We start from the raw sequence: 26,254 nt of genomic DNA on the forward strand, positions 1-26,254 counted from the left end.
GATCGATTTCAGATTCTCCTTTGCCAGCCCGGTGTGTGTGTGATCGATTTCAGTTTCTCCTTTGCCAGCCTGATGTGTGTGTGATCGATTTCAGATTCTCCTTTGCCGCCCGGTGTGTGTGATCGATTTCAGATTCCCCTTTGTCAGCCCGGTGTGTGTGATCGATTTCAGATCCTCCTTTGCCAGCCCGGTGTGTGTGATCGATTTCAGATTAACCTTTGCCAGCCCGGTGTGTGCGTGATCGATTTCAGATTCCCCTTTGTCAGCCCGGTGTGTGTGATCGATTTCAGATCCTCCTTTGCTAGCCTGGTGTGTGTGATCGATTTCAGATTCCCCTTTGCCAGCCCGGTGTGTGTGATCGATTTCAGATTAACCTTTGCCAGCCCGGTGTGTGCGTGATCGATTTCAGATTCCCCTTTGCCAGCCCAGTGTGTGTGATCGATTTCAGATTCCCATTTGCCAGCCCGGTGTGTGTGTGATCGATTTCAGATTCCCCTTTGCCAGCCCAGTGTGTGTGTGATCGATTTCAGATTCCCCTTTGCCAGCCCAGTGTGTGTGTGATCGATTTCAGACTCCCCTTTGCCAACCCGGTGTGTGTGTGATTGCTTTCAGATTCCCCTTTGCCAGCCCGGTGTGTGTGTGATCAATTTCAGATTCCCAATTGCCAGCCCGGTGTGTGTGATCGATTTCAGATCCTCCTTTGCCAGCCCGGTGTGTTTGATCGATTTCAGATTCTCCTTTGCCAGCCGATGTGTGTATGATCGATTTCAGATACCCCATTGCCAGCCCGGTATGTGTGATCAATTTCAGATTCCCCTTTGACAGCCTGGTGTGTGTGATCGATTTCAGATTCTCCTTTGCCAGCCTGGTGTGTGTTTGATCGATTTCAGATCCTCCTTTGCCAACCTGATGTGTGTGATCGATTTCAGATTCCCCTTTGCCAGCCCGGTGTGTATGATCGATTTCAGATCCTCCTTTGCCAGCCTGGTGTGTGTGATCGATTTCAGATTCCCCTTTGCCAGCCCGGTGTGTGTGATCGATTTCAGATTCCCCTTTGCCAGCCTCGTGTGTGTGATCGATTACAGATTCTCCTTTGCCAGCCCGGTGTGCGTGTGATCGATTTCAGATTCTCCTTTGCCAGCATGGTGTGTGTTTGATCGATTTCAGATCCTCCTTTGCCAGCCTGGTGTGTGTGGTCTATTTCAGATTGCCCTTTGCCAGCCCGGTTTGTGTGATCGACTTCAGATTCCCCTTTGCCAGCCCGGTGTGTGTGATCGATTTCAGATCCCTTTTTTGCCAGCCTGGTTTGTGTGATCGATTTCAGATTCCCCTTTGCCAGCCCGGTGTGTGTGATCGATTTCAGATTCCCCTTTGCCAGCCCGGTGTGTGTGATCGATTTCAGATTCTCCTTTGCCAGCCCGCTGTGTGTGTGATCGATTTCAGATTCTCCTTTGCCAGCCCGGTGTGTGTGATCGATTTCGGATTCCCCTTTGCCAGCCCGGTGTGTGTTTGATCGAATTCAGATTCTCCTTTGCCAGCCCGGTGTGTGTGATCGATTTCAGATTCCCCTTTGCCAGCCAGGTGTGTGTGTGATCGATTTCAGATTCTCCTTTGCCGCCCGGTGCGTGTGATCGATTTCAGATTCTCCTTTGCCAGCCTGGTGTGTGTTTGATCGAGTTCAGATCCTCCTTTGCCAACCTGGTGTGTGTGATCGATTTCAGATTCCCCTTTGCCAGCCCGGTGTGTGTGATCGATTTCAGATTCTCCTTTTCCAGCCCGGTGTGTGTGTGATCGAGTTCAGATTCTCCTTTTCCAGCCCGGTGTGTGTGATCGATTTCAGATTCTCCTTTGCCAGCCCGGTGTGTGTGTGATCGATTTCAGTTTCTCCTTTGCCAGCCTGATGTGTGTGTGATCGATTTCAGATTCTCCTTTGCCGCCCGGTGTGTGTGATCGATTTCAGATTCCCCTTTGTCAGCCCGGTGTGTGTGATCGATTTCAGATCCTCCTTTGCCAGCCCGGTGTGTGTGATCGATTTCAGATTAACCTTTGCCAGCCCGGTGTGTGCGTGATCGATTTCAGATTCCCCTTTGTCAGCCCGGTGTGTGTGATCGATTTCAGATCCTCCTTTGCTAGCCTGGTGTGTGTGATCGATTTCAGATTCCCCTTTGCCAGCCCGGTGTGTGTGATCGATTTCAGATTAACCTTTGCCAGCCCGGTGTGTGCGTGATCGATTTCAGATTCCCCTTTGCCAGCCCAGTGTGTGTGATCGATTTCAGATTCCCATTTGCCAGCCCGGTGTGTGTGTGATCGATTTCAGATTCCCCTTTGCCAGCCCAGTGTGTGTGTGATCGATTTCAGATTCCCCTTTGCCAGCCCAGTGTGTGTGTGATCGATTTCAGACTCCCCTTTGCCAACCCGGTGTGTGTGTGATTGCTTTCAGATTCCCCTTTGCCAGCCCGGTGTGTGTGTGATCAATTTCAGATTCCCAATTGCCAGCCCGGTGTGTGTGATCGATTTCAGATCCTCCTTTGCCAGCCCGGTGTGTTTGATCGATTTCAGATTCTCCTTTGCCAGCCGATGTGTGTATGATCGATTTCAGATACCCCATTGCCAGCCCGGTATGTGTGATCAATTTCAGATTCCCCTTTGACAGCCTGGTGTGTATGATCGATTTCAGATTCTCCTTTGCCATCCTGGTGTGTGTTTGATCCATTTCAGATCCTCCTTTGCCAGCCTGGTGTGTGTGATCGATTTCAGATTCCCCTTTGCCAGCCCGGTGTGTGTGATCGATTTCTGATTCCCCTTTCCCAGTCCGGTGTGTGTGATCGATTTCAGATCCTCCTTTGCCAGCCTGGTGTGTGTGATCGATTTCAGATTCCCCTTTGCCAGCCCGGTGTGTGTGATCGATTTCAGATTCCCCTTTGCCAGCCCGGTGTGTGTGATCGATTTCAGATCCTCCTTTGCCAGCCCGGTGTGTGTGTGTGCTCGATTTCAGATTCTCCTTTGCCGCCCGGTGTGTGTGATCGATTTCAGATTCCCCTTTGTCAGCCCGGTGTGTGTGATCGATTTCAGATCCTCCTTTGCCAGCCCGGTGTGTGTGATCGATTTCAGATTAACCTTTGCCAGCCCGGTGTGTGCGTGATCGATTTCAGATTCCCCTTTGTCAGCCCGGTGTGTGTGATCGATTTCAGATCCTCCTTTGCTAGCCTGGTGTGTGTGATCGATTTCAGATTCCCCTTTGCCAGCCCGGTGTGTGTGATCGATTTCAGATTAACCTTTGCCAGCCCGGTGTGTGCGTGATCGATTTCAGATTCCCCTTTGCCAGCCCAGTGTGTGTGATCGATTTCAGATTCCCATTTGCCAGCCCGGTGTGTGTGTGATCGATTTCAGATTCCCCTTTGCCAGCCCAGTGTGTGTGTGATCGATTTCAGATTCCCCTTTGCCAGCCCAGTGTGTGTGTGATCGATTTCAGACTCCCCTTTGCCAACCCGGTGTGTGTGTGATTGCTTTCAGATTCCCCTTTGCCAGCCCGGTGTGTGTGTGATCAATTTCAGATTCCCAATTGCCAGCCCGGTGTGTGTGATCGATTTCAGATCCTCCTTTGCCAGCCCGGTGTGTTTGATCGATTTCAGATTCTCCTTTGCCAGCCGATGTGTGTATGATCGATTTCAGATACCCCATTGCCAGCCCGGTATGTGTGATCAATTTCAGATTCCCCTTTGACAGCCTGGTGTGTATGATCGATTTCAGATTCTCCTTTGCCATCCTGGTGTGTGTTTGATCCATTTCAGATCCTCCTTTGCCAGCCTGGTGTGTGTGATCGATTTCAGATTCCCCTTTGCCAGCCCGGTGTGTGTGATCGATTTCTGATTCCCCTTTCCCAGTCCGGTGTGTGTGATCGATTTCAGATCCTCCTTTGCCAGCCTGGTGTGTGTGATCGATTTCAGATTCCCCTTTGCCAGCCCGGTGTGTGTGATCGATTTCAGATTCCCCTTTGCCAGCCCGGTGTGTGTGATCGATTTCAGATCCTCCTTTGCCAGCCCGGTGTGTGTGTGTGCTCGATTTCAGATTCTCCTTTGCCAGCCCGGTGTGTGTGATCGATTTCATGTTCTCCTTTGCCAGCCCAGTGTGCGTGTGATCGATTTCAGATTCTCCTTTGCCAGCCTGGTGTGTGTGATCGATTGCAGATTCTCCTTTGCCAGACCGGTGTGTGTGTGTGTTCGATTTCAGATTCTCCTTTGCCAGCCCGGTGTGTGTGAGATTTCAGATTCTCCTTTGCCATCCTGGTGTGTGTTTGATCCATTTCAGATCCTCCTTTGCCAGCCTGGTGTGTGTGATCGATTTCAGATTCCCCTTTGCCAGCCCGGTGTGTGTGATCGATTTCTGATTCCCCTTTGCCAGTCCGGTGTGTATGATCGATTTCAGATCCTCCTTTGCCAGCCTGGTGTGTGTGATCGATTTCAGATTCCCCTTTGCCAGCCCGGTGTGTGTGTCATCGATTTCAGATTCTCCTTTGCCGCCCGATGTGTGTGATCGATTTCAGATTCTTCTTTGCTAGCCTGGTGTGTGTTTGATCGATTTCAGATCCTCCTTTGCCAACCTGGTGTGTGTGATCGATTTCAGATTCCCCTTTGCCAGCCCGGTGTGTGTGTTCGATTTCAGATTCCCCTTTGCCAGCCCGGTGTGTGTGATCGATTTCAGATCCTCCTTTGCCAGCCAGGTGTGTGTGTGATCGATTTCAGATTCCCCTTTGCCAGCCCGGTGTGTATGATCGATTTCAGATTCCCCTTTGCCAGCCCGGTGTGTGTGATCGATTTCAGATCCTCCTTTGCCAGCCCGGTGTGTGTGTTCGATTTCAGATTCCCTTTTGCCAGCCTGGTGTGTGTGATCGATTTCAGATTCCCCTTTGCCAGCCCGGTGTGTGTGATCGATTTCAGATTCCCCTTTGCCAGCCCGGTGTGTGTGATCAATTTCAGATCCTCCTTTGTCAGCCTGGTGTGTGTGATCGATTTCAGATTCCCCTTTGCGAGCCCGGTTTGTGTGATCGATTTCAGATTCTCCTTTGCCAGCCCGGTGTGTGTGTGATCGAGTTCAGATTCTCCTTTTCCAGCCCGGTGTGTGTGATCGATTTCAGATTCTCCTTTGCCAGCCCGGTGTGTGTGTGATCGATTTCAGTTTCTCCTTTGCCAGCCTGATGTGTGTGTGATCGATTTCAGATTCTCCTTTGCCGCCCGGTGTGTGTGATCGATTTCAGATTCCCCTTTGTCAGCCCGGTGTGTGTGATCGATTTCAGATCCTCTTTTGCTAGCCTGGTGTGTGTGATCGATTTCAGATTCCCCTTTGCCAGCCCGGTGTGTGTGATCGATTTCAGATTCACCTTTGCCAGCCCGGTGTGTGCGTGATCGATTTCAGATTCCCCTTTGCCAGCCCAGTGTGTGTGATCGATTTCAGATTCCCATTTGCCAGCCCGGTGTGTGTGTGATCGATTTCAGATTCCCCTTTGCCAGCCCAGTGTGTGTGTGCTCGATTTCAGACTCCCCTTTGCCAACCCGGTGTGTGTGTGATCAATTTCAGATTCCCAATTGCCAGCCCGGTGTGTGTGATCGATTTCAGATCCTCCTTTGCCAGCCCGGTGTGTTTGATCGATTTCAGATTCTCCTTTGCCAGCCGATGTGTGTATGATCGATTTCAGATACCCCATTGCCAGCCCGGTATGTGTGATCAATTTCAGATTCCCCTTTGACAGCCTGGTGTGTATGATCGATTTCAGATTCTCCTTTGCCATCCTGGTGTGTGTTTGATCCATTTCAGATCCTCCTTTGCCAGCCTGGTGTGTGTGATCGATTTCAGATTCCCCTTTGCCAGCCCGGTGTGTGTGATCGATTTCTGATTCCCCTTTACCAGTCCGGTGTGTGTGATCGATTTCAGATCCTCCTTTGCCAGCCTGGTGTGTGTGATCGATTTCAGATTCCCCTTTGCCAGCCCGGTGTGTGTGATCGATTTCAGATTCCCCTTTGCCAGCCCGGTGTGTGTGATCGATTTCAGATCCTCCTTTGCCAGCCCGGTGTGTGTGTGTGCTCGATTTCAGATTCTCCTTTGCCAGCCCGGTGTGTGTGATCGATTTCATGTTCTCCTTTGCCAGCCCGGTGTGTGTGAGATTTCAGATTCTCCTTTGCCATCCTGGTGTGTGTTTGATCCATTTCAGATCCTCCTTTGCCAGCCTGGTGTGTGTGATCGATTTCAGATTCCCCTTTGCCAGCCCGGTGTGTGTGATCGATTTCTGATTCCCCTTTGCCAGTCCGGTGTGTATGATCGATTTCAGATCCTCCTTTGCCAGCCTGGTGTGTGTGATCGATTTCAGATTCCCCTTTGCCAGCCCGGTGTGTGTGATCGATTTCAGATTCCCCTTTGCCAGCCTCGTGTGTGTGATCGATTACAGATTCTCCTTTGCCAGCCCGGTGTGCGTGTGATCGATTTCAGATTCTCCTTTGCCAGCATGGTGTGTGTTTGATCGATTTCAGATCCTCCTTTGCCAGCCTGGTGTGTGTGGTCTATTTCAGATTGCCCTTTGCCAGCCCGGTTTGTGTGATCGACTTCAGATTCCCCTTTGCCAGCCCGGTGTGTGTGATCGATTTCAGATCCCTTTTTTGCCAGCCTGGTTTGTGTGATCGATTTCAGATTCCCCTTTGCCAGCCCGGTGTGTGTGATCGATTTCAGATTCCCCTTTGCCAGCCCGGTGTGTGTGATCGATTTCAGATTCTCCTTTGCCAGCCCGCTGTGTGTGTGATCGATTTCAGATTCTCCTTTGCCAGCCCGGTGTGTGTGATCGATTTTGGATTCCCCTTTGCCAGCCCGGTGTGTGTTTGATCGAATTCAGATTCTCCTTTGCCAGCCCGGTGTGTGTGATCGATTTCAGATTCTCCTTTGCCAGCCCGGTGTGTGTGTGATCGATTTCAGATTCTCCTTTGCCGCCCGGTGCGTGTGATCGATTTCAGATTCTCCTTTGCCAGCCTGGTGTGTGTTTGATCGAGTTCAGATCCTCCTTTGCCAACCTGGTGTGTGTGATCGATTTCAGATTCCCCTTTGCCAGCCCGGTGTGTGTGATCGATTTCAGATTCCCCTTTGCCAGCCCGGTGTGTGTGATCGATTTCAGATCCTCCTTTGCCAGCCCGGTGTGTGTGATCAATTTCAGATTCCCCTTTGGCAGCCCGGTGTGTGTTATCGATTTCAGATTCCCCTTTGCCAGCCCGGTGTGTGTGATCGATTTCAGATTCCCCTTTGCCAGCCCGGTGTGTGTGATCGATTTCAGATTCTCCTTTGCCAGCCCGGTGTGTTTGTGATCGATTTCAGATTCCCCTTTGCCAGCCCGGTGTGTGTGTGATCGATTTCAGATTCCCCTTTGCCAGCCCGGTGTGTGTTTGATCGATTTTAGATTCTCCTTTGCCAGCCCGGTGTGTGTGATCGATTTCAGATTCTCCTTTGCCAGCCCGGTGTGTGTGTGTGATCGATTTCAGATTCTCCTTTGCCGCCCGGTGTGTGTGATCGATTTCAGATTCTCCTTTGCCAGCCTGGTGTGTGTTTGATCGATTTCAGATCCTCCTTTGCCAACCTGATGTGTGTGATCGATTTCAGATTCTCCTTTGCCAGCCCGGTGTGTGTGATCGATTTCAGATTCTCCTTTGCCAGCCCGGTGTGTGTGTGTGATCGATTTCAGATTCTCCTTTGCCGCCCGGTGTGTGTGATCGATTTCAGATTCTCCTTTGCCAGCCTGGTGTGTGTTTGATCGATTTCAGATCCTCCTTTGCCAACCTGATGTGTGTGATCGATTACAGATTCTCCTTTGCCAGCCCGGTGTGCGTGTGATCGATTTCAGATTCTCCTTTGCCAGCATGGTGTGTGTTTGATCGATTTCAGATCCTCCTTTGCCAGCCTGGTGTGTGTGGTCTATTTCAGATTGCCCTTTGCCAGCCCGGTTTGTGTGATCGACTTCAGATTCCCCTTTGCCAGCCCGGTGTGTGTGATCGATTTCAGATCCCTTTTTTGCCAGCCTGGTTTGTGTGATCGATTTCAGTTTCCCCTTTGCCAGCCCGGTGTGTGTGATCGATTTCAGATTCCCCTTTGCCAGCCCGGTGTGTGCGTGATCGATTTCAGATTCCCCTTTGCCAGCCCAGTGTGTGTGATCGATTTCAGATTCCCATTTGCCAGCCCGGTGTGTGTGTGATCGATTTCAGATTCCCCTTTGCCAGCCCAGTGTGTGTGTGCTCGATTTCAGACTCCCCTTTGCCAACCCGGTGTGTGTGTGATCAATTTCAGATTCCCAATTGCCAGCCCGGTGTGTGTGATCGATTTCAGATCCTCCTTTGCCAGCCCGGTGTGTTTGATCGATTTCAGATTCTCCTTTGCCAGCCGATGTGTGTATGATCGATTTCAGATACCCCATTGCCAGCCCGGTATGTGTGATCAATTTCAGATTCCCCTTTGACAGCCTGGTGTGTATGATCGATTTCAGATTCTCCTTTGCCATCCTGGTGTGTGTTTGATCCATTTCAGATCCTCCTTTGCCAGCCTGGTGTGTGTGATCGATTTCAGATTCCCCTTTGCCAGCCCGGTGTGTGTGATCGATTTCTGATTCCCCTTTACCAGTCCGGTGTGTGTGATCGATTTCAGATCCTCCTTTGCCAGCCTGGTGTGTGTGATCGATTTCAGATTCCCCTTTGCCAGCCCGGTGTGTGTGATCGATTTCAGATTCCCCTTTGCCAGCCCGGTATGTGTGATCGATTTCAGATCCTCCTTTGCCAGCCCGGTGTGTGTGTGTGCTCGATTTCAGATTCTCCTTTGCCAGCCCGGTGTGTGTGATCGATTTCATGTTCTCCTTTGCCAGCCCGGTGTGTGTGAGATTTCAGATTCTCCTTTGCCATCCTGGTGTGTGTTTGATCCATTTCAGATCCTCCTTTGCCAGCCTGGTGTGTGTGATCGATTTCAGATTCCCCTTTGCCAGCCCGGTGTGTGTGATCGATTTCTGATTCCCCTTTGCCAGTCCGGTGTGTATGATCGATTTCAGATCCTCCTTTGCCAGCCTGGTGTGTGTGATCGATTTCAGATTCCCCTTTGCCAGCCCGGTGTGTGTGATCGATTTCAGATTCCCCTTTGCCAGCCCGGTGTGTGTGATCGATTACAGATTCTCCTTTGCCAGCCCGGTGTGCGTGTGATCGATTTCAGATTCTCCTTTGCCAGCATGGTGTGTGTTTGATCGATTTCAGATCCTCCTTTGCCAGCCTGGTGTGTGTGGTCTATTTCAGATTGCCCTTTGCCAGCCCGGTTTGTGTGATCGACTTCAGATTCCCCTTTGCCAGCCCGGTGTGTGTGATCGATTTCAGATCCCTTTTTTGCCAGCCTGGTTTGTGTGATCGATTTCAGATTCCCCTTTGCCAGCCCGGTGTGTGTGATCGATTTCAGATTCCCCTTTGCCAGCCCGGTGTGTGTGATCGATTTCAGATTCTCCTTTGCCAGCCCGCTGTGTGTGTGATCGATTTCAGATTCTCCTTTGCCAGCCCGGTGTGTGTGATCGATTTCGGATTCCCCTTTGCCAGCCCGGTGTGTGTTTGATCGAATTCAGATTCTCCTTTGCCAGCCCGGTGTGTGTGATCGATTTCAGATTCTCCTTTGCCAGCCCGGTGTGTGTGTGATCGATTTCAGATTCTCCTTTGCCGCCCGGTGCGTGTGATCGATTTCAGATTCTCCTTTGCCAGCCTGGTGTGTGTTTGATCGAGTTCAGATCCTCCTTTGCCAACCTGGTGTGTGTGATCGATTTCAGATTCCCCTTTGCCAGCCCGGTGTGTGTGATCGATTTCAGATTCCCCTTTGCCAGCCCGGTGTGTGTGATCGATTTCAGATCCTCCTTTGCCAGCCCGGTGTGTGTGATCAATTTCAGATTCCCCTTTGGCAGCCCGGTGTGTGTTATCGATTTCAGATTCCCCTTTGCCAGCCCGGTGTGTGTGATCGATTTCAGATTCCCCTTTGCCAGCCCGGTGTGTGTGATCGATTTCAGATTCTCCTTTGCCAGCCCGGTGTGTTTGTGATCGATTTCAGATTCCCCTTTGCCAGCCCGGTGTGTGTGTGATCGATTTCAGATTCCCCTTTGCCAGCCCGGTGTGTGTTTGATCGATTTTAGATTCTCCTTTGCCAGCCCGGTGTGTGTGATCGATTTCAGATTCTCCTTTGCCAGCCCGGTGTGTGTGTGTGATCGATTTCAGATTCTCCTTTGCCGCCCGGTGTGTGTGATCGATTTCAGATTCTCCTTTGCCAGCCTGGTGTGTGTTTGATCGATTTCAGATCCTCCTTTGCCAACCTGATGTGTGTGATCGATTTCAGATTCTCCTTTGCCAGCCCGGTGTGTGTGATCGATTTCAGATTCTCCTTTGCCAGCCCGGTGTGTGTGTGTGATCGATTTCAGATTCTCCTTTGCCGCCCGGTGTGTGTGATCGATTTCAGATTCTCCTTTGCCAGCCTGGTGTGTGTTTGATCGATTTCAGATCCTCCTTTGCCAACCTGATGTGTGTGATCGATTACAGATTCTCCTTTGCCAGCCCGGTGTGCGTGTGATCGATTTCAGATTCTCCTTTGCCAGCATGGTGTGTGTTTGATCGATTTCAGATCCTCCTTTGCCAGCCTGGTGTGTGTGGTCTATTTCAGATTGCCCTTTGCCAGCCCGGTTTGTGTGATCGACTTCAGATTCCCCTTTGCCAGCCCGGTGTGTGTGATCGATTTCAGATCCCTTTTTTGCCAGCCTGGTTTGTGTGATCGATTTCAGTTTCCCCTTTGCCAGCCCGGTGTGTGTGATCGATTTCAGATTCCCCTTTGCCAGCCCGGTGTGTGTGATCGATTTCAGATTCTCCTTTGCCAGCCCGCTGTGTGTGTGATCGATTTCAGATTCTCCTTTGCCAGCCCGGTGTGTGTGATCGATTTCGGATTCCCCTTTGCCAGCCCGGTGTGTGTTTGATCGAATTCAGATTCTCCTTTGCCAGCCCGGTGTGTGTGATCGATTTCAGATTCCCCTTTGCCAGCCCGGTGTGTGTGTGATCGATTTCAGATTCTCCTTTGCCGCCCGGTGCGTGTGATCGATTTCAGATTCTCCTTTGCCAGCCTGGTGTGTGTTTGATCGAGTTCAGATCCTCCTTTGCCAACCTGGTGTGTGTGATCGATTTCAGATTCCCCTTTGCCAGCCCGGTGTGTGTGATCGATTTCAGATTCCCCTTTGCCAGCCCGGTGTGTGTGATCGATTTCAGATCCTCCTTTGCCAGCCCGGTGTGTGTGATCAATTTCAGATTCCCCTTTGGCAGCCCGGTGTGTGTTATCGATTTCAGATTCCCCTTTGCCAGCCCGGTGTGTGTGATCGATTTCAGATTCTCCTTTGCCAGCCCGGTGTGTTTGTGATCGATTTCAGATTCCCCTTTGCCAGCCCGGTGTGTGTGTGATCGATTTCAGATTCCCCTTTGCCAGCCCGGTGTGTGTTTGATCGATTTTAGATTCTCCTTTGCCAGCCCGGTGTGTGTGATCGATTTCAGATTCTCCTTTGCCAGCCCGGTGTGTGTGTGATCGATTTCAGATTCTCCTTTGCCGCCCGGTGTGTGTGATCGATTTCAGATTCTCCTTTGCCAGCCTGGTGTGTGTGATCGATTTCAGATTCCCCTTTGCCAGCCCGGTGTGTGTGATCGATTTCAGATTCCCCTTTGCCAGCCCGGTGTGTGTGATCGATTTCAGATTCTCCTTTGCCAGCCTGGTGTGTTTGTGATCGATTTCAGATTCCCCTTTGCCAGCCCGGTGTGTGTGTGATCGATTTCAGATTCCCCTTTGCCAGCCCGGTGTGTGTTTGATCGATTTTAGATTCTCCTTTGCCAGCCCGGTGTGTGTGATCGATTTCAGATTCTCCTTTGCCAGCCCGGTGTGTGTGTGATCGATTTCAGATTCTCCTTTGCCGCCCGGTGTGTGTGATCGATTTCAGATTCTCCTTTGCCAGCCTGGTGTGTGTTTGATCGATTTCAGATCCTCCTTTGCCAACCTGATGTGTGTGATCGATTTCAGATTCCCCTTTGCCAGCCCGGTGTGTGTGATCGATTTCAGATTCCCCTTTGCCAGCCCGGTGTGTGTGATCGATTTCAGATCCTCCTTTGCCAGCCCGGTGTGTGTGATCGATTTCAGATTCCCCTTTGGCAGCCCGTTGTGTGTTATCGATTTCAGATTCCCCTTTGCCAGCCCGGTGTGTGTGTGATCGATTTCAGATTGCCCTTTGCCAGCCCGGTGTGTGTTTGATCGATTTCAGATCCTCCTTTTCCAGCCTGGTGTGTGTTATCGATTTCAGATTCCCCTTTGATAGCCTGGTGTGTGTGATCGATTTCAGATCCTCCTTTGACAGCCCGGTGCGTGTGATCGATTTCAGATTCCCCTTTGCCAGCCCGGTGTGTGTGTGATCGATTTCAGATTCCCCTTTGCCAGCCCGGTGTGTGTGATCGATTTCAGATTCCCCTTTGCCAGCCCGATGTGTGTGATCAATTTCAGATCCTCCTTTGCCAGCCCGGTGTGTGTTTGATCGATTTCAGATCCTCCTATTCCAGCCTGGTGTGTGTTATCGATTTCAGATTCCCCTTTGATAGCCTGGTGTGTGTGATCGATTTCAGATTCCCCTTTGCCAGCCCGGTGTGTGTGATCGATTTCAGATTCCCCTTTGCCAGCCCGGTGTGTGTGTGATCGATTTCAGATCCTCCTTTGACAGCCCGGTGCGTGTGATCGATTTCAGATTCCCCTTTGCCAGCCCGGTGTGTGTGTGATCGATTTCAGATTCCCCTTTGCCAGCTCGGTGTGTGTGATCGATTTCAGATTCCCCTTTGCCAGCCCGGTGTGTGTGATCGATTTCAGATTCCCTTTGCCAGCCCGGTGTGTGTGATCGATTTCAGATTCCCCTTTGCCAGCCCGGTGTGTGTGTGATCGATTTCAGATTCCCCTTTGCCAGCCTGGTGTGTGTTTTCGCCTGATCTGTAGCATCATCCCAGAATTTCACACTGAGTGAATCAGCCAGGAACTGCTGCCTGGGGACACAGCGACGGGTATCACTGTCAAAGTAACCTGTTTGTATTCCGTTGACCATCGCAACAACAGTGACTTCAGGGAAATCTTGTTCTCCTGAGACAATTGTATATTTTATAGTTCGTGAATTAGTCTCTGTAATATAAACAGTTCGAGGAGCTGGTTATCAAACTGCAGAACAAGCACTGGAAGGGAAACTGGGAGGGAGTGGAACTAGCAAACAAGACAGAATGTGGCTGGGGTGGGGGGAGGAAGAGAGACTTGGGGGATGAAGAGAGCCAGACTGAGAGGGACAGAGATTGGGGAGGGACAGAGATTGGGGAGGAAAAGGGCTTGGGGAGGGACAGAGATTGGGGAGGGGCAGAGACTGGGGAGGGACAAAGACTTTGGAGGGACAGAGACAGGGGAGGACAGAGATTGGGGAGGGACAGAGACTGGGGATGGACAGAGACTGGGGGAGGACAGAGAATGGGGAGGGACAGAGACTGGGGTGGGACAGAGATTGGGGTGGGACAGAGATTGGGAATGGACAGAGACTGGGTAGGGACAGAGATTGGGGAGGGACAGGGATTGGGGAGGGACAGAGACTGGGGAGGGACAGAGACTGGGGAGGGACAGAGATTGGGGAGGGACAGAGACTGGGGAGGGACAGAGATTGGAGAGGGACAGTGACTGGGGAGGGACAGAGACTGGGGAGGGGCAGAGATTGGGGAGGGACAGAGATTGGGGAGGAAAAGGGACTGGGGAGAGACAGAGATTGGAGAGGAACAGAGACTGGGGAGGGACAGAGATTGGGAGGGGGCAGAGGCTGGGAAGTGACAGGGGCTTGGAATGGAAGATAAATACTGGGGATGGGGGAAGAGAGAGACATTGGGGAGGAACTGGGAAGTGAGGGAGACTGGAGAGCATGGAGGAAGGACACTGAGGTGTGGGGAGATATTGTGGAGGGTTTGGAAATGAAATAAGGAAAGTCAGAGGTGAAGAGGATGTGGACAAGAGACTGGGATCTGGAGGAATAGAATGGGAGAGGTTACACATCGGGAAGGAGGAGAGACGGGTGTAAAAGGCAAAGGTATTGCAGGGGAGGGAAAGGGATTGGGAGGAGCAAAGGGAGTGATGAGGGGGATAAAGACTGTGAAGGAGGGGGAGAGAGAGATTACACAGGACAGAAAGAAACTGGGATGGGGAGCAGGGTGGAGGGGTTGAGACCAGGGAGGGAAATGAGACTCTGGGGAAGGTTGGAGGGGATGGGAAAGAGGCTGAGGGTGAGGGGGGGATAAGAGCTAGGAGGAGATGGAGAGACTCAGGAGGAACAGAAAGGGAGAGAGAGAGGGAGAGGTAAGAGAGAGAGCAGTGGGAAGGAAGAGAGAGAGATTATCCGGAAAAAGAGAGAGATTTGGAAGTTTGTTCAATAATTCGGTTGATATTTCGTAGTTCTGCCATTGGATGTTAAAAATGTCCAATTTCGCTTCATTTATCCCTGTCATTTAAACAGGAGCTGTGCCACATCATTTCATTTGGTATTTGAACTGGGGTTTGCTTCATTAATCCATGCATTGTTTTAATTCTACTGGCCGATCACACAGCTCTGAAACACTCACATCAATCCCTCTTCTAACACTGCAGTGTGTTCTCCAGGAACACTTTATTGAGGAGAAGACAAACTGCCTACAGATGTGTGTCTCTCAGGGTAGAAGACACATGATCAGAGCGAGTAGGAAGGACATTTCTACATTGTTTAATCCAAACAAATGGGATGGGGTTTGGTAAAATATGTTCATGGTTAAAGGTCTGTTATTTCAATATGAATTTGATATTCTGTTTTCATTGTATGGGTGATACACTGGAAATAAAGCACCACTACTCCCAGAGCCATCACAACAGTTAAAGGGTTTTTTAAAACAAAATGGGCAAAAATCACCAAATGTTCAGTCCCAGATTAATTGCGATCACAGTCCAGGTTTCTGTACTTACCAAGAATGACCAGTATTACTGTTCATTATGTTCTCGCTGCAGATAAGCAATTAAACTAAAGCCAGGAAACTCTTCAAACTGAAGCTTGAAAGCTCCTTGAACACCTCCTCGCTATCTCTCTCTCTCTCTCTCTCTTTCACTATCTCTCTCACACACACGCACACACAGACACACACACACAGACACACACATGCGCACACACAGACACATGCACAGACACACACAGACACACGCACACACAGACATAGACACACACACGCAGACACATGCACAGACACACACACGCGCACACACAGACACAGACACACACGCACACACACACAGACACACACAGACACACACACACAGACACACACATGCGCACACACAGACACATGCACAGACACACACAGACACACGCACACACAGACATAGACACACACACGCAGACACATGCACAGACACACACACGCGCACACACAGACACAGACACACACGCACACACACACAGACACACACACACACGCACACATAGACACAGACACACACACATAGACACAGACACACACACAGACACACATACACACACAGACACACACAGATACACAAGCACATGTGCACACACACACAGACACACACACATAAACAGGAAAGAAGCACACAGGCAGAGTGAAAATAGTTCAGTAATGTTTTGCTCACAAGATCTATTGGGTTCGTTTTTGCTGAAATGAAGCTTTCCCCTCAAACATCCCTTTCTCAAATGCAGCTACTGGTTTACATATGAGAGCTCTCGGACATATTCAATTAAAGACCACAATTTGCACATTTTGCTGAAGGAAATATAAGGTGGTTTTCTTCGGGTTTCAAGTGGCTTACTGCAGAGAACTGAGAGACAGAGGCAGCTGCAGACCTGCTGGCCTCTCTTGTTCTCTGAACTGGCTTCACTCTGGAATCCAAGTATGACCTTCACAGAGCCATGAAGACAGCCAAGGACCAATACCAATCCAAACTAGAGACCCAGACAGACACCCAGCGACTATGGCAAGGACTGAATGATACCACATGTTCTAAAAAGATAAAAATCACACAACATGAGGTTATAGTCCAACAGGTTTAATTGGAAGCACACTAGCTTTCGGAGCGACGCTCCTTCATCAGGTGATCTCCGAATCAGTTCTAAAAAGAGACAGTTTAAGTTAGTAGACATTGACACATCCCTCCCAGATTGTCTCAACACCATCTATGCTCGCTTTGAGCAGAATTTCGGGAGAGAGGTAACACCTACCTGACAAGTCCTCACCAACCTATCCTAACAGTCACTGTATCAGAGGTCAGATCAGTTTTCCTTCATGTGAATCCAATGAAAGCGATGGGACCAGACGGAGTACCAGGCTGTGCATTCAGAGCATGCGCAGATCAACTGACAGAGGTCTTCTTGGACACCTTCAACCTCTCCCTGGAGCAGGCCACTGTCCCTGCCTGTTTCAAGAGGGCCAACATCATCCCTGTGCCTAAGAACACTCATGCTACATGTCTCAGTGATTACCGCCCAGTGGCCCTAACTTCGGTGATCATGAAGTGCTTTGAAAGTTTGGTCATGGCATTAATCAACTCCAGCCTCCCCACAATTCTTGACCCACTCCAATTTGCCTATCGAACCAACAGATCCACATCAGATGCCATATCACTTGTCCTTCACTCCTCCCAAGAACATCTTGACACCAAGAGCAGCTATGTAAGAATCCTACTCATTGACTACAGTTCAGGCTTCAACACTATTATCCCCTCGAGACTGATGACTAAACTTAGTGATCTCGGACTAAGCCTCACTCTCTGCAACTGGATCCTCAGTTTTCTGACCAACAGGCCACAAACAGTGAAGATTGGGGACAATATTTTATCTTCACCAACACTCAACACTGGAACCAATACCCCACACCCCCACACCTCCCCCCACAACACACACACACCCTAACCTCAGGGGTGCATACTCAGTCCCCTACACTACTCACTGTATACCCATGACTGTGTCGCCAAATACCAGACTAATGTCATTTACAAGTTCGCTGATGACATCCACCATAGTCGGTCGAAACTCAGATGGCAATGATACAGACTACAGACGGGAGGTGGAAGACCTGGAAAAATGGTGCACTGAGAACAGCCTAGCTCTCAATGCCGGCAAAACCAAGGAACTCATTATTGACTTTCGGTGGGATGTTACTCATGCCCCCCCTACACATTAACAGCACAGATGTGGAACGAGTGGAGAGTGTCAAGCTCCTGGGAGTGGTCATCCACAACAAGCTTTCTTGGACTCTTCATGTGGACACACGGGTGACAAAGGCCCAACAACGTCTCTTCTTCCTCAGGCAGCTGAGGGAATTTGGCATGACGCTCTGCCAACGTTTATAGGTGCGCCACTGAGAGCATTATGTCTGGATGTATCACTACCTGGTATGGCAACTGTACCATTCAAGATCGGAGACGGTTACAGAGAGTGGTGAACTCAGCCCGGACAATCACAAAGGTCAACTTCCCATCTATGGAATCCATCTACCAGGCCCGCTGTCAAGGAAAGGCCACCAGCATTCTTAAAGATCCATCCCACCCTGGCAATGTTTTTCTATACCCTCTGCCATCAGGGAGAAGGTACAGAAGCCTGAACACATTCACCAGCTGGTTTCAAATCCGTTTCTACCCGACTGTTGCTAGAATACTGAATGGACTCACAAACTCGTAGCATTTGCCTGTACCTGTGTTTTTGTTTTGCTGCTGTTTTAATTATTATTTGCTTATCTATGCTACTTAACTCTGTGATCTGCCTGTATTGCTCACAAGACAAAGCTTTTCACTGTTCCTCGGTACACATGACAATAAATTCAATACAATTTTGCTGTCAGCCCTGAGCTGTTCAGTTCCCTGACAACCAATCACCTTGCTGTTGGCGGGCAGAGGACCCCTGTCATTACAACCGGCTATGAGGCCACAAACCAATCAGCTTCACTTTAAACCACCCCTCAGCCCCAGTTTACTGGTGTACTGATCCGTATGATATCATTCAGATTTACCTCATCGAATATGAGTTCCCTGATTATGGCTGTTAACTTAATCCAATCAGGGAACCCCAGCTGACAGATATAAACAGGAGGGTTGCCACCGGGCGGTGGGGATCCCCAGTGGAGGGCTCTCTACGCGGGAGTCCTCCCCCTTTCTCTCAGGGATCTGGGGTGGAGGGTGCTGCACGCAGCAGTCCCCTGCAACCGCAGATTACGGTGGTTCACAGACTCCCAGCCCAACTGCTTGTTCTGTGGCGCTGTGGAGTCCGTGGACCATGTGTATATGGGGTGTGGGCGTTTGCACTCCCTTTTTGATTTTCTTAAAAACCTTCTCCTCTGTTTTTGGCTGCACTTCAGTCCCACGCTCCTGATCTTTGGGCACCCGGTACGGAGGAAGGAGGGCAGGTCTGAAGACCTCCTCGTGGGTCTGCTCCTGGGCCTGGCCAAACTGGCCATCAACAGGTCCAGGCAGCGGGCCGTGGAGGGGGTCGTTAGGGCCGACTGCCTGCCCCTCTTCCGCGGTTACGTTAGGGCCCGGGTGTCCTTGGAGAAGGAGCACGCGGTGTCCACCAACACCCTGGAGTTGTTCAGGGAGAGGTGGGTGCCGCAGGGAGTGGAGTGCATCATTTCCCCCTCCAATTCTATTTTGATTTAGTCCCTCCCCTCCCCTTCACTGTTTTGATCACACAGCACTGTCCCTTGATGTGAAGGGCAGTGTTTGTCACTGGCCACTCGGGTGTTTTCCTATCTTCCTGGTGGTGGAATTTGAATAAAGATTCGTGCACTTTGTGTCTTCCACTGTGTCTTACACCTGCACACACACACCATGGGTGCTGGGGATAAAATAAGCACTACCGCACTTAGGTGGTAGTGTAAAAAAAAAATTTAAAAAAAAAATAAACAGGAGGGTTGCCACCGGGCGGTGGGGATCCCCAGTGGAGGGCTCTCTACGCGGGAGTCCTCCCCCTTTCTCTCGGGGATCTGGGGTGGAGGGTGCTGCACGCAGCAGTCCCCTGCAACCGCAGACTGCGGTGGTTCACAGACTCCCAGCCCAACTGCTTGTTCTGTGGCGCTGTGGAGTCCGTGGACCATGTATATATTGGGTGTGGGCGTTTGCACTCCCTTTTTGATTTCCTTAAAAACCTTCTCCTCTGTTTTTGGCTGCACTTCAGTCCCACGCTCCTGATCTTTGGGCACCCGGTACGGAGGAGGGAGGGCAGGTCTGAAGACCTCCTCGTGGGTCTGCTCCTGGGCCTGGCCAAACTGGCCATTAACAGGTCCAGGCAGCGGGCAGTGGAGGGGGTCGTTAGGGCCGACTGCCTGCCCCTCTTCCGCGGTTACGTTAGGGCCCGGGTGTCCTTGGAGAAGGAGCACGTGGTGTCGACCAACACCCTGGAGTTGTTCAGGGAGAGGTGGACGCCGCAGGGAGTGGAGTGCATCATTTCTCCCTCCAATTCTATTTTGATTTAGTCCCTACCCCTCTTTCACTGTGTCTTTCACTGTGTCTCACAAAAAAAAAGAAAAAAAGAGAAAAAAAGAAAAAAAAGAAGAAAAATAAAAAAAAAATAAACAGGAGGGGTCCAACTCTATTTTGATTTAGTCCCTACCCTCCCCTTCACTGTTTTGATCACACACCATTGCCCTTTGATGTGAAGAGCAGTGTTTGTCACTGGCCACCCGGGTGTTTTCCTATCTTCCTGGTGGTGGAATTTGAATAAAGATTCGTGCACTTTGCGTCTTTCACTGTGTCTCACACCTGCAAAAAAGAAAAAAAAATTAACAGGAGTGTCACCGTGGGCGGCACGGTGGCACAGTGGTTAGCACTGCTGCCTCACAGCGCCAGAGACCCGGGTTCAATTCCCGCCTCAGGCGACTGACTGTGTGGAGTTTGCACATTCTCCCCATGTCTGCGTGGGTTTCCTCCGGGTGCTCCGGTTTCCTCCCACAGTCCAAAGATGTGCAGGGTCAGGTGAATTGGCCATGTTAAATTGCCCGTATGTTAGGTAAGGGGTAAAAATGTAGGGGTATGGGTGGGTCATGCTTCGGCGGGTCGGTGTGGACTTGTTGGGCCGAAGGGCCTGTTTCCACACTGTAATCTAATCTAATCTAAAAAAAAAGAAAAAAGAAAAAAAAGAAAAAAAATAAACAGGAGGGTCAGGGGTTCTGTCCACTCTTGGAGCTGGCTCCATGCTAGCTGAGTCACTGTCATGTGCTATGTACCTGTAAATAAAGGGTGACTCCCATTTGGAGGGAGAAAGTGGAGTCCCACACCAATGTTCTAGAATTAAACATAGGAATTTACATAGGCATGAGGACAGGTTTGGCCCATGTAAAGATTGGGTGGGAAGGCTAAAAAGTAAGACAACGGATGAGCAGTGGCAGTTGGTTTATGAGCCACTCAATTCCTCACAACTAAAATATATCCCAGTGAATAAGAAAGGTGGTAAGGGAGGTGTGGGGGAGGGGGGGTGGGGGAGTCAAAAACATCCATGGCTAAAAAAGGAGGTCAAGGACAATATAAAGTCAAAAATGAAGGTCTACCATATTTTTAGATTTTTAGATTACATTACAGTGTGGAAACAGGCCCTTCGGCCCAACAAGTCCACACCGACCCGCCGAAGCGAACCCACCCATACCCCTACCCCTACATTTACCCCTTACCTAACACTACGGGCAATTTAGCATGGCCAATTCACCTGGCCCTGCACATCTTTGGACTGTGGGAGGAAACCGGAGCACCCGGAGGAAACCCACGCAGACACGGGGAGAACGTGCAAACTCCACACAGTCAGTCGCCTGAGGCGGGAATTGAACCCGGGTCTCTGGCGCTGCGAGGCAACAGTGCTAACCACTGTGCCACCGTGCCGCCCACGGTGGCCCATTTCAAAGGCCAGTGGCAGGCTGGAAGCTTGGGAAACTGTCAAACATAAGTAAAGGGATACTAAATAATTCATAAAATGAGCTAAGGTAAATGATGAAAGAAAATTGGCACAAAAAACCAAAAAGGATAGCAAAAGCTTCTATAAGTGTACAAAAGGGAAGAGAGTCGCTGATGTGAATGTTGGTTCCCTTGGAAGGTGAAACTGGAGAGTTAATCGTGGGGACAACTGAAATGGCAGAGATGCCAAAGCAATGCTTTGCCCCAGTTTTCACAGTGAAGGACCATTCTTATTGGTTCGAGTCAGAGGCAATAGAAAGGGGAGAACGTAAAACAATCAGCATTGATCAGGAAAAGGTACTCAGCAAACTATTAGGATTGAGGGCAGACAAGTCCCCCGGGCCAGATGGCCGAGAGCCGAGGGTATTAAAGGAAGTGACGGTGGAGATCATGGATCCATTCATTACAATATTCCAAAATTCCCTCGACACAGGAAAAGCTCCCATGGATTGGAAAAATACTAATCTTGTTCAAAAATTACAGACCAGTTAGTTTAATATCTGTTGATGGGAAAGTGTTAGAATCAATTATTAAGGAAGCAACATCAGGACAGGTGGCAAGTCAGAATGTGGTCCATCAGAGTCAGCATGGGTTTATGAAGGGCAAATCATGTTTGACTAATTTGCTGGATGGCTTTGAAGATGTGAGAAGCAAAGTAGATACTGGGGATCCTTTAGGTGGAATGTATCTGGACTTTTGGCAGACATTTGATGAGGTGCCGCACAAAAGGATAATTCACAAAGTTGGATCATATGGGATTATGGGTAATTTATTATCTTGGGCAGATGACTGGCTAATGGACAGAAGACAGAGAATCGGGATAAATAGGGTTTTTTTTCCGGATGGCAAGAGGTTACGAGTGGGGTGCCACAGGGTTTGGTCCTTGGGCCCCAGTTTTTGACAATCTATATTCACGACTTGGAGATAGGGAAGGTTGCCAAAAATAGGCGGGATGGTAAATTGCAATGAGGAAACAGGAACCTTACAACAGATAGGGTAGGGGAGTCAGCCAAAATGTGGCAGATGGAGTTTAATACGGATATGTGTGAGGTCATGCATTGGGGTCAAGCAATGGGAAGGTGACCTTTTATCTACATGGGAAGAGACTTGTGATGCTGAGGTACAGAGGGAGGTGGGTGTCCTCATTCATGAGGTACAGAAAGCTCGCATTCAGGTCCAGCAGATAGTAAAGCAAGTGAATAAAATATCAAGGGAAGGCCATAATTTTGCAGCTATACAAGGCATTAGTGAGACCGCACCTGGAGTATTGTGCACAGTTTTGATCCCCTTATTTGAGGAAAGATGTAATGGCATTGGAGGCAGTTCCCAAGAGGGTTCATGAGATTGACCCCAGAGATAAGGGGTTTGTCACATGAAGAGAGATTGACCAGTGTAGGCCGATACTGTCTGGAGTTTCGAAGAATGTGGGGAGATCAAATTGAGGTTGTCAAGATGATAAAAGTCATGGATAAAATGGATGGGGAATGGATGCTTCCCCTTGTGGGGCATCCTCGGACGGGAGGTTGTAGGATGAGAGGGAGCAAATTTCAAACAGAGTTGGGGAGAAGCGACTTCTCCCAAAGGGTTGCGAATCGGTGGGATTCATTCCCCCAAAGTGCGGTGGATGCTGGGACAGTGAGTAAATTTAAGGAGGAGTGAGACAGATGTTTAATTGGTAATGGGGTGAAGGGATATGGGGAGAAGGCAGGAAAATGGGGGTGAGGAGCAGAACAGCCATGATAGAATGGCAGAGCAGATTTGATGGGCCGAATGGCCTAATTCTGCTCCTAGATCTTATGAACATGTGACTTGGTGACAGGATCCCAGCCTTGGTGGAGATATTTCAGCTGAAACCAACAGCTACACAAACAGGGTTCACAAAAGATATCGAATTCCTTACTTCCAAAACATGCAGCCATCCTTGTAAATCCCTGCTGGAAAACAGGGCTTTCCCATTTCAGTCCACAATATTAAAAATCACAATAAAAATACACTGTTTTTACACATTTCAAACTGAGGGCCATCCACACCACAGCTCACATTTTATTATTGACAGAGACAAAAAAACTGCAGGTGCTGGGAATCCAAACCAGAGAGGCAGGAGGCTGGAAGAACACAGCAAGCCAGGCAGCATCAGGAGGTGGAGAACTTGTCGTTTTGGGGATAACCCTTCTTTAGGACTGGGGGTGGGTGTGGGGGGAGCTGCAGATAAAGGGGGTGGCCCCTCTTGTCCTCACCTACCATCCCATCAGTCTCCACATCCAGCACATCACCCTTAAACACTTCTGCCAACTCCAACTTGACCCCACCACCAAGAACATCTCCCCCTCCCCAAAGAACATCTTCCCCTCCCCACCCCTCACTGTTTTCCACAAGGACCATTCCCTCTGCCAGACCTTGCTTTGCGCCACTCTCCCCACCGAACCCCCCCGAACCCCCAGGTACCTACCCCTGCAACCAGACAGGATGCAAAACCTGCTCAACACACCCCTCACCTCCATCCAGGGCTGCAAACCCTCCTTCCAGGTGAGATAGAGATTCACCTGCCTCTCTTCCAACCCAGTTTACTGCATCAGGTGCTCCCGGTGGGGTCTTCTCTACATCAGAGAGGCCGAATGTAAACTGAGGGAACGGTTCATCGAGTATCACAGCCGGGTCTGTAGGGGCCGATCGGACCTCCCAGTCACCGCCCATTTCAATTCTCCCAACCGCTCCCCTTCCAACATGACCATCCTCCCAGTCACCGCCCATTTCAATTCCCCCAACCACTCCCTTTCCAACATGACCATCCTCCCAGTCACCGCCCATTTCAATTCCCACAACCACTCCCTTTCCAACAAGACCATCCTCCCAGTCACCGCCCATTTCAATTCCCCCAGCCACTCCCTTTCCAACATGACCATCCTCCCAGTCACCGCCCATTTCAATTCCCTAACCACTCCCTTTCCAATATGGCCATCCTCCCAGTCACCGCCCATTTCAATTCCCCCAGCCACTCCCTTTCCAACATGACCATCCTTGGCCTCCTTCATTGCCAAAACAAACCACAGCTCCTATTGGAGGAACACCTCATCTTCCGCCTGGCACCCTACAGCCCAGAGGACTCAACATTGTATTCTCCAATTTCAAATAACCTCTCTCCCCATCCCCCGACCCCCTTCCCAACCCCTCCCCCTCCCTTCCACTGCTCCCTGCCACCAACCGGATAGATTTCTCCCATTGACCAACCAGGTCTTTACCTATCCCCACTTCATCACTCTGCCCCCACCACCCCTTTTATCTGCAGGTCCCCCCACATCCACCCCGGGTCCTGAAGAAGGGTTATACTTGAAACATCAACTTCTGCACTTCCTGAAGCTGCCTGGCTTGCTGTGTTCTTGCAGCCTCCTGCCATCTACTTTGGATTCCAGCATCTGCACTCTTTTTTGTCTCTAACCAATGTTTTAGCCAGACATGGCTCATCCACTAATTCTCAGCCATTTACAATTTGAGTATTTATGTCATCTACCTTGTTGTGAACATTTCGTGCATTCAAGCAGGATACCCTTAACTTTGCCATTTTGATGTCATTCTGCTGTTTAGATTAGTGAATGACTGGGTTATGTTCCCTGCCTTCTAATTTGCCTTCCAAACTTTCTCCTTTCCTTTCACATCTTCTGTCCTTCCAGTGTGAGCTACTTTTCAGTTCACAATCTATTGATAAATTAGTATAAAACCAGCACAACACCAGTAGAAAATCCCCCTGAGGATGTCAGTCAGGGTTTTGGAAGGTGTAATCTGGCCAACCTTTGTAACTGTTACCCCATCCCATAATATGTCCCAATGTTTTAGAAATCTGATGTCATATCACATGCACCTTTCCTTCAGCTATGTTCAATCGATCACCTCCTTCTCCTATGTTTATGAACATAGGGAATTGTGATTAATCCTGATTTTGCTTCTCTTGAGGTCCTATCTTTTAATGTCCTCCCTTATGATGTTCCATGAAATCCTGAGAAAATCTGTACACAGTACACCATTTGCAGACTTAGCTAAGTGCTTATCGTCCATTGTTATGCGCCACACCTTGCAAGGACAGGACTGCATTTGATGCTCCTTCCAAATTACTTGCTATAACAGGAGTTAACATTTTTGTTTCATCTTCAGGGAGACCAAAATAAAAGCTGCTTCACATAGTTTAAGCTTGAAAATGGCCAAGTGTTTTCAAAGAATGATTGTGGATAAAAACAATACTCATGAAAAAATATGAGTTTAATTAAATACAACTGGCTTGTAATTATTAAATCAAAATTATATTTCACAAATTTCATAAATTTCTTGAAGAGCTGATGCATTTAAAGCTACTCAATTTAACCATGGAGCGGAAATGAAGAACAACTATCCTTGGCTGAGGGAACTGCACAGGCTAACACTTCATTCTCAATGAATCGCAGTAAGTATTTATGGATTCATATATCTTTTTAACCTGATTTTCTTTCATGTTAGAATTAACTGTATATAAAAGGGGAGGTATGAGATTCTGGACAAACATATCAGTTTAACTCAGGATACTCCAAACACTGAGAGTACACATTCTGGATTAATGGTGCTGGAAGAGCACAGCAGTTCAGGCAGCATCCGAGGAGCAGTAAAATCGACGTTTCGGGCAAAAGCCCTTCATCAGGAATCTGGTTTCCAGCATCTGCAGTCATTGTTTTTACCCACTGAGAGTACACAGTATATTTTTACAGCGTGTTTTGTGTGTGGAATGAACTTCCTGAGGAAGTGGTGGGTTGTGCGTACTATTACAGCATTTAAAAGAGGCTTGAATAAGGCCATGAATAGGAAAGGCAGGGATATGGGCCAGGGCCAGGCAGGTGGGACTAGTTTAGATTTCGATTATGGTCAAAATGGCCTGGTTGAACCGAAGAGTCTGTTTCGGTGCTGCATGACTCAATGACTCTGTGACTTCCAGAGGTTTTTCTCATCCCAGTACAAAGCTTGAAGTGGAATTCCCAAGAATTCAATGTTCTAAATGTTTTTTACTTCTGATGACTGAAACTTTGGGTACATGGATCAACTTAAATGTTTGAAGATGTTATAAAAATCTAAAACACAAGGAACTGTGAGGAGAATTGTGCATGAATCTTTAACATGATTAAAATAATTTTGAGGACCGGCGAGAAGACTTATTGCTCGAGAGGACAGAAAAGGACAGTTTAACATAAAGGATAGATCAATAAGC

General features: G+C 49.3%; 1 protein-coding gene and 1 long non-coding RNA gene across 2 annotated transcripts in view; both read left to right on the plus strand.

The window, feature by feature from the left end:
- LOC148140795 (uncharacterized) overlaps positions 1-14,592 on the plus strand; it is a 254,936-nt gene extending 240,344 nt beyond the window's left edge. The window contains exon 3 of the long non-coding RNA XR_015752962.1: positions 14,576-14,592. This is a non-coding gene — a long non-coding RNA (uncharacterized LOC148140795). The remainder of the gene's footprint in view (positions 1-14,575) is intronic.
- Positions 1-26,254, plus strand: part of LOC148140794 (class I histocompatibility antigen, F10 alpha chain-like) — a 401,060-nt gene that overhangs the window by 289,458 nt on the left and 85,348 nt on the right. The gene's annotated exons all lie outside the window — the stretch shown is intronic.

The sequence above is a fragment of the Chiloscyllium plagiosum genome, unplaced genomic scaffold (assembly GCF_037043375.1).
Source record: "Chiloscyllium plagiosum isolate Xiang-an unplaced genomic scaffold, Cpla_swu_hap1 HiC_scaffold_35, whole genome shotgun sequence".
NCBI classification, from domain to species: domain Eukaryota; kingdom Metazoa; phylum Chordata; class Chondrichthyes; order Orectolobiformes; family Hemiscylliidae; genus Chiloscyllium; species Chiloscyllium plagiosum.